The sequence below is a fragment of the Drosophila willistoni genome, assembly GCF_018902025.1.
Source record: "Drosophila willistoni isolate 14030-0811.24 chromosome 2R unlocalized genomic scaffold, UCI_dwil_1.1 Seg200, whole genome shotgun sequence".
Lineage (NCBI taxonomy): Eukaryota > Metazoa > Arthropoda > Insecta > Diptera > Drosophilidae > Drosophila > Drosophila willistoni.
Window position 1 is genome coordinate 7,208,186 of NW_025814051.1, and position 8,480 is coordinate 7,216,665.

Here is an 8,480-nt window from a genome sequence, read left to right on the forward strand (position 1 = left end):
AATGTTAAATAAATAAATTTAAAATATTTGAGTAAACAATTAGCACAAAAAAATAAATTGTTTTCTAATTCGAGTGAATTTTAACATTCATTTTCAAAGCTCTTTTTATGCCGCAATACCAACATTTTCAACATTTCCGAAGAGACTGCGAATAATTTTCTTCACATATCTTAATAGATCTTTTATAAGTACGTTGTATAATGACAATAACCCAAAGGAAGTACGCAAAAAAATGCATTAAAAGAATTTCCAGCAATTGCTATTACAATTGCCATCGAGCAACAAGGTAGCAACAAGAGGAATTAAACTGGTTTGTCATCAACAACTTGGCCAGTAATCGGTAATTGCGATAAATAAAGTAAGTGGCCATCCACTAAGATTGAGTGAGAGAGAGAGAGAGTGAGATGCTTAGGCTTGGGAGGTAGGGGAAACTCGCGAGATGGAGGAACCGATAGGTGGACTCGAAAAGGTGTCGTGTGCATTTTGTAGCAACGGGGGGTTACTCCAAAGTGTTGACAATTCTCGTCAATTACGTTGTAATGCGTCTGGCAGTTGCCTACCATCCATCCATTTATTCCTCTTGCCATCCCATGTCCTCCCCGTCATTCAACTGCTTTGCACTGCTTCTGTTGCACCTCCTTTGCTGGGCATTGCTTGACACATTATGATGCTTGATTTGTTGTCATGGCAATTTTGCCACCATCCTACCTCAAATGGCATTTGCCAATCTTAATCGTCTCTTCACTCCAATCCACTTCACTTCACTCCACTGGTTTTTCTTTATATATATTTTGCGTTCAACTGTGCGTTCGTATGTAATGTGAATTTTTCACTATGGACAAATGAGTTTGTCGCGGTCTTTTTGCGTTATAATTACGTATTTCTCTTTTAGTTTTTGTTTGTCTGTGAACAGAAATACCATACAATGCAACAACATTGTTGAGGTTTTCAGTTATTAATGGTTAACTCTGCGCATGTTGGTATTTCATGATATTTCTATATATATACACATACAAAAATATCTCTTTTTTTACGGCTGCATTTTGTAATTCATTTTTTGTTTTTGCTGTGGAAAGGTTTTTCTCAATAAGTGAATGATGAAATAAGGAATTTGTTATGTGCGGAGAGCGTAAATAAAAATTTCTTGAAATTTTTCATCTTTGGGAGGGTCAAAAAATTAAAGAAAAATAACTAAAAGCCACAATTTTAGTTCATTTAAAAAATAATTTGATTTAGCTTTTTGAAAGACGTTTTGCTAAAATTGTTTTAAAATTTATTTACAAAATAATTGTCTTAGATTGAAGTTGGTATGTAATTTCAAAGTGAATTAAACGAAGTTATTCTTCAAATCAAACGAATTACAGATAAGAAAGTTAAGAGACTCTTCCTTCCTAAATTCTATAATTTAAATGATAAAAAATGTAATTAAAATAATAAAACAAGTAAGCTAATTCAAAGTAGAATTTAGAATTAGTATTAATTAACAACCAACTTGCCTTACAGGAAGTTCCTCGATTAATCAAATTGTCGTTTAACCAGAAACAACACCGAGAAAAGAACAAAAAACCTTTAACAAGTCTTGACACAGACTTCACACTCAAATCAAGTCAAATGACTTGAAATTTTATTCAAATCGATTGTCAAAAATACAAAGACCAAACTTCAATCAACCGCAACGAATTAACATAAAAATTACTTTAATTGATTTGAAAAAAATAAAACAAGAAACGGAAAAGAAGATTGAAAAAATATCACATCATATTTGAAATGAGCCGCCAAATGAGAATGCGAAAGTAAATCAAAGGGGCACTAAACTAGAGAAATCCCATTTGATCAGATCACATAATCACATATGTATATAGCAGTTGTCTCCCATGGATTGGATCTAACAGTAGCCACGGCTCCATTGTACTTATATAGAGGCAAATTATACATGCTGTCAGTCAGTCAGTCAGTCAGTCAGCGAGTGGTAAGGCAAACTTATAGTCATTATAAGCAATTGTCATTAATGACATTTTGGTCGCCGATACTTAAGACATTATCTCTCAGGGGAGATAAAGATAGAAAAGGAGCCAGAAAAAGAGAGACAGAGAGAAAGAGAGAGAAACTGAAAGACAAATTAAGTAGCATTTCCTGCCACTTTGCCAACTACAACGACTTCGGTGTACGAGTTTTCCATCTGATCTTTGGCCGGCAACTAATAATTATATGCGCCATAAACGCTTTGTCATCTCCGAGACAATGACGGGGGGTCTCTGGGGGTCTAGAAAATGCAGATTAATGCTCCGACTGGCCTTAACTGCCTTTTGTCATAAACATAATTTTCTCATCGATCTTGTGATTAATCATAAATTGTATGCTTTGGGCTCACTCTCCCTCTGCTTCTCTATCTATATGTTGGGTCTTTTGTGTGCGTTTGGATAATGCCGACATGTGTTTCATTAAAGTAACTGGCTTTTATTCCACAAAGGAACCGGCAGCGGCGGTCAGTCTTATAAATGGGAATATGTATATAGGTTTTTTCTTATTTTTCTTATATCCATTTTAAATTAATTTGAGGCCTGCGGTGACCAAGCATTCAAGAGCAAAACGCTTTTGATTACATCTGCTGGCAGCTACCAGTGTTCCACTCATTTGATCGATCTATCAATGATATGAGTATCGTATCATACAAATATGAGGGCTACTATAATGTAAATTGTTAAAAAAATATATTGTATATAGGGATAAAAAATCACATAATTGGCTTTCAATGTCTCAGCATGAATTGATTTGAAGTTAATTGGATTTGTAATAGAACAACTTTTTTGAATCAAATGAATTACAAGAAGAATATACACATGTTCAGAATGTTAATTCAGAGACTTCATTTTGTAGGTTTAGTTTCTTGTGTTTGATTTTGAATAACTTTAAATCACATATATTCTACTAAATTAACTAGACTGTAATCAACCTTTCAAACAGCTTTTATATTGTCAAATTTCTCATGGCTTTTGTATAACTTGTTATATTAAATTCCAATAAATTGATATCATTATCAGAGCTTTTCCAAGGTGAGGAAAATGAATAATTTTCGATGTTTAGTAGGTACTACTAAGTAGGTACTTAATATAAGCTTTCATTATGACTGAAATATGAAGTGACTTTGTGGGCAGTGTAAAGTATTACAGTCATTTTTCTATCCCAAGTGACTGATTAAAATGTTGTTTGACTTTCATTATTTTGTTCTTTTAACAAAAAACCAATTCCTATAAAAGTCTGTCTTGTACAAAACTTAACAATGCAATTAACATAAATTTGTAAATTTGTTTATTTATTGCCATATTAGAATCAAGAAAAATTTTGTTGGTATTAGACTTGTACATTCCTGAAATGTTAAGAAACTTTTTAGCGTATAGAAGTTACATTAGGTAAAAATTCACAAAAGTAAAAAATATTATGCAACATATTCATTTAATAAGTGTTTGTAAATCTGTTAGATTTTTCCGACTTTGCATACCTTTGCAGTCCTATGTTTAGCTAGCATTCTATGACTATGGTTATTTTTAAGTAATTAGACATAGAGACAATAGAAAATGTTTCTTTTGTTAAGAAGTAAAAATATTTGCGGTTTTTGTTCTTTTTGCATGTCTCAAAGAAATATTCTCACCTCAGTGCTAATCGCTAAGCATAACAAGGAGTCTGACAGACAGACTGACAGACAGACAGTCAGACAGACAAACAAACGGACATAAATCCCGTTTTTGGAAAATTTGTTGTCGAGTCTGGCAGCTGTTGGCCAAGGGAATTTGTTTGCTTTTGTCGACTTTTTGTGAAATCCTGATGGAAATAATTGTTGATGCATTAAATAAGCCGAGTGTGCATAGAAAGAAGTCTGGATTCTAGATACTTTTCAACTGACAAAATATATGTGTAACACAAGTGATGATGATGATAATGAAAAGAAGGGGCGCTCCTGACAGAAACAGTCGAATAACAATACAATGGCACTTAGCCAGGGCCAGGACCTACACAGATATAAGGGTGAGGGATTTACCCTATACACCCTACAAACGAATGTCCGCCTCTTTGCGCATTTATGATAAATATCTCTCTACTTAATACCTCAGTTGATGGACAGCTCTCGGGGATTAGGCAGAGCGACTCAACTTTAGCCTGTGTCTCTCTCCTCTCGGATTGTTATCACACGCAATTTTGTAATTTGATGAAAACAAACGAATTAAGATAAACATCACCAGTGGAAATCCAGTAGTTTCATATGCTACAGGAGAGAAATAACAAAGAGATCTATGTGATCTATAATCTTTTTGGCTAGAATCTGGTTTCTGCCACTGAACATGTGAAATTTGATGTTCTAGCATTGTGTGGGTAAAGTATATACCCAGGTAACCCGATATGTAACACTTTGTTTCTTTTTTTGCATTCAGTGTGGCTTAGAAGAAAGAATATCAGATGGTTGGTACTTTAATTTGCTGTCAAAAGTAAAAAAAACCTGTGTTCTTTGTTGAGTCCTTAAAAAAAATTGTCCACCATATGAAATAAAAGAAAAATTTGTCTTTTGTCTCATCTATTTTCTGATTTTGTGACAAGAATGTGTGAGATAATAAATTTGAGATTCATTCAAAGCACTTATCTTTACAAAAGGTATCACTTTAAGTCAGGAAAAGGTGGCTGTAAAAAAGATATCTTTCTTGCTAAGAACTATGAAAGGTGTACCTTGAAAAACTTCTTAGCTAAAAGGCATCCGTTTATAGTTTATAGTTTTTTTATATAGTTTTTTCTTTATAAATTTGGCTAGTCTACATCATGAATGTTATTTATTAATTTAATATTAATTTATTAAGTCTCGCCAATAATAAATTGATTTATACTAAAAAAGTCTTCTTCTGTAAGATTGATTGATAAAGGAAAGTTTTAAGCAATATGTAGGAATTGACATTAAACTACTAGCTCAAAATCTTACTGAAAAGAGACAAGTATTACGTAAGAATACATATTATTCCCTTCCTTCTCTCAAATAATTCTGAATAGAGTTGTTGCCCACTCAATTAAAAATAGATAGATATAAAAATGAAACTTGTGTTTGGAATATTAATATCAAAATTGCATTAAAATTTTCAAATCAATTTTATTTTGTTCACCTCTCTCAATTCGTTGTTAACACATTTAATAGACCGGATGTTGTCATTATTAGGCAAATCAATTAGTAGAATATTTCAACATTTTATGGCGCTCGTAAAAATTCAATCATCAAATTTTGTGTTTTTTTTTTCGATTAGCTAAGTTAAAAAGAGAAAAAATAAAATATTTTGCATGTCTCGTCACATTATGAATGAATGAAAATGGAAGTCAATTTAAAAATTTCAAGCGCATAAAAAAAAAAACTAAATAACTTAGTTAAGCAAGACACAACCTTAAACGTTATGGGTCATTAAATGCAAAACAGTTTCCGATACCCTGCATTATTAGAGGGGTATATTCAGATCAAAAGTCGTTTGGAGAAAGCCACTCACACAAGGAGTTTGTTTTGACTTTTACAGTTAAAAATCTATTTTATTACTAAAATGTTCTAATTAGTTTAATTGAGCTTTTTTTCTAATATATTATTACATTTCAAGAATTTCCCAAATTGAATTCGATGTTTTTTTTGTAAATTTTTTCAAACTTATATAAAGTTACTCAAATCTAAAAATATTCATTAATTATAATTAACTCCCTTTATACCTATATTATCTATTTATAAAAACATTTTTTCTTTATTGTGTTCTTTTTCATATATTTTTTCTTTTTCATATTTCCTTTTTTAAACGGTCTCACTTCCGATTCACAAAGAGTATCTAAACGTCGACCTCTCCGACTTGATAAACGGTTTTTGTATCTATTTTTTTTTGCTTCATTCAAAATTGAGAAATTATATGGACAACCTTAAATCGTAAATTGCTTGTAATCGTGCCGGGCAATAATTTGAATTTGTTCCTACTTTTTATCAGATTTAATATAGGGGTTATATAGTGTGTCTGTATGTGATATGAACGCAAAGTACAAAACAGATATTCAAAAACTAACAATAAAAATTGTGTGTGAGTGGGGCGAGTCTCGAGAATGGGCATACATAAATTAAGCAAATGTATTGTAGTTGCTGTTTTATTTATTATTTTATTTTCATATTTGCTCAAAATAAAGAGAGAGAAAAGAAAAGGGAACAGAGAAGTCAAAAGAAGCAGAATATTTCCAAACAAATCAAAATTCAGACGGCGCCAGCAATTTTCAAAACGAATTGCGGGGCCTTTGTCGGAAAGTTATGTAAATCTCAATGGATCAAAAGAAGTGTGTTTCGAGGAGAGGAGGTGCGGAATTGGTACTACTACTACAACTACTACTAAGACCTTATGCAAACATGAAGAACTGACTGACTGGCTGACATATTCACACATGTTGGATGTTGACTTGTTGTTGCTGTTGCTGGTTGCAGGAAGCGATGACGATGAGAATGACGCTGATTCTGATTCTGATTCTGTGGCTGACGACAACGTCGACGACGATGCTAACAAAATGAAAGTCAAGAACTGTGTCCATGTCAATACAAGCCATATATCAGTCATGCCTAGAAATCAGCCAACCTCAGCACCCCTGCCCATGCCTCAACCATCGCCTACCGCCTACCGCTTTACCTCCCAAAAAAAAAAAATGAAAAAAAGAACTCAAACCAATCCAGCCATTCAGTCAACCAGTCAGTCAGTCAGTCATTCAATGTCTCGTCTCTGTTCAGTTTCTCATTCAGATTTGGAATTCTGATTCTGTTTTGTTGTCTGCAATGCATTTCTGACATTTTATTGATTGAAGAGGCAACATTGACGCAACACATACAACACAGAGAAAAACAAGAAATGCAAATATTTAACAACAATTCTTCTTCGTTTTCGCATACCCTTTACCAACTATGGATTTTTGAGGGTATATTAAGATGGCAGAAAAGTGACAAAAGTGACCTTTCAGACAGGTCAGATCTTTTAGATCTTACTTAGTTATTCCTTTACCATGTCGTTCCATTATATTGATTCCAATTCAAAATTGAATTGACCCAATTTGGTATATTTGAATTGGAAGTCAAATTATGTGTTGTATTTGTACAGGGTATCACAAACTCTGCACTTTGTCTATATTAATGAAATTTGTACTTTACGAATGTTTTCTTTTTATTTCTTTTATACATACGCATTGTCTCTTTACCTCCCTCTTTAATTCCCTCTCTTTCACTCTGGGGACCGACGAATGCTCGAGGAGTTTGCTTTTTGGGTTTGCTCAGGGGATTGGGTATTTGGAATGGAGGCTTGTAAACATTGGACTTTTATTTAAATGTAAACTCGCCTTCGCCCAACAGCCATGGGCCTGTGCCTGGGCCTGCGCCTGGGCCTGGGCATGGACATGAGCATGTCCAAAACGCAATACGCCTTGCATTGAATACATGATTGAATATGACTCCTGAATGACGGATGGATTTTTGTGTGTTACATTGGCGTTGCATCAAGTTGTGCCTCTTTCTTCTGCTGTCGCTGTGTTGTCTCTGTCTACCGAATGCCACACACGATTTTCAATTGTTGTTATTATTTGTCATGAACATGGCCATGCATAACTCATCTCGCAATTGGAAACGGAATATGAATGAATGAATTCACTTTATTTCTGCTGAGTTCAGTTTATTTGAATCCAAATAAGTTGAGTGTCTGACGAAGTACAGTCTCAGTAAACACATTCGAAATGCACTTTGAGAGTAAGCAAATATCTTACATTAATAGACAAAATCTGTAAATATTTCTATAAAACAGTATTTAGAGAAAAGTAAGGCAAATTATTTAATTGTCTGTTGCTCGCAATGTATCCATATCCTTTTAATTTATGGATAAATAAGTCGGGCAGCCTTCTCTTCAAGTTTTATATTTATAATTTAAGTTTTGCTTAACCCTTTGGAGACCAAACTTAAAGTATTTAATGTCGAATTAAAACATAATAAACAACCTGATTTTTCTCTATAATACGTTGCCTGTTGGTCAAATTGGTCCTGAAAGGATCAAAGCATTTGAACTTAAATTGAAAATTCTCAATAGATTTTTCAACTTGTAAAAAGACTTTTTTTACCTGGGTCAGCTTGAAGTTTAATGGCTTTATTTTGTACATTATTTTAAGACTATTTTGAAACAAATTTTAATAAGAGCTATATCCAATGATTACTTACTGAAGAAATATGAAATGATACATGTATGTAAACATATATGTATGTTCCAAATTTATGAAGAGCTTCTAAGAAATTTTTTAATAAAAGCTAAAGTAAAATGAATTGTAAAGTCGGACCTCGATTATGTAGTTATTAAAGAATCTCTAAGTTCTCTTAAAAAAAGTCGAATTTGAATATAATACAAAATAAACATAGAAAATCATCCAAACCTTAATATTAACATTAAAATTGTTGAAATTAAATTAAT